A 914-nucleotide genomic window follows, 5' to 3' on the forward strand; every position below is an offset into this window, starting at 1 on the left:
TTGGGGCTGTTTTTCTGCAAAGGGACCAGGACGACTGATCCGTGTAAAGGAAAGAATGAATGGGGCCATGTATCGTGAGATTTTGAGTGAAAACCTCCTTCCATCAGCAAGGGCATTGAAGATGAAACGTGGCTGGGTCTTTCAGCATGACAATGATCCCAAACACACCGCACGGGCAACAAAGGAGTGGCTTCGTAAGAAGCATTTCAAGGTCCTGGAGTGGCCTAGCCAGTCTCCAGATCTCAACCCCATAGAAAATCTTTGGAGGGAGTTGAAAGTCCGTGTTGCCCAGCGACAGCCCCAAAACATCACTGCTCTAGAGGAGATCTGCATGGAGGAATGGGCCAAAATACCAGCAACAGTGTGTGAAAACCTTGTGAAGACTTTGTGAAAACGTTTGACCTGTGTCATTGCCAACAAAGGGTATATATCAAAGTATTGAGAAACTTTTGTTATTGACCAAATACTTATTTTCCACCATAATTAGCAAATAAATTCATGAAAAATCCTACAATGTGATTTTCTGGATTTTTTTTCTCATTTTGTCTGTCTTAGTTGACGTGTACCTATGATGAAAATTACAGGCCTCTCTAATCTTTTTAAGTGCGAGAACTTGCACAATTGGTGGCTGACTAAATACTTTTTTCCCTCACTGTAATTAATATATTACTGAAAGCATAAACTACAGCTAGCTAGCACTGCAGTGTATAAAATGTGGTGAGTAGTTGACTCAAAAAGAGAGAAAGACAATAGTTGAACAAATTATTTTCTTTCAAAATGAAGGAGAAGCAAGAGACAAATAGAGAGAGAGAGAGATTCTAATTTCTTTTCACTTTCAGTTTCACTTACTTATCTAGCAAATGCAGCTAGCTAGTTTAGCCTACTGAAACACCCTGCTCAATGTTAGCTAGCTG

Source organism: Coregonus clupeaformis, chromosome 18, assembly GCF_020615455.1.
Source record: "Coregonus clupeaformis isolate EN_2021a chromosome 18, ASM2061545v1, whole genome shotgun sequence".
Taxonomy (NCBI): domain Eukaryota; kingdom Metazoa; phylum Chordata; class Actinopteri; order Salmoniformes; family Salmonidae; genus Coregonus; species Coregonus clupeaformis.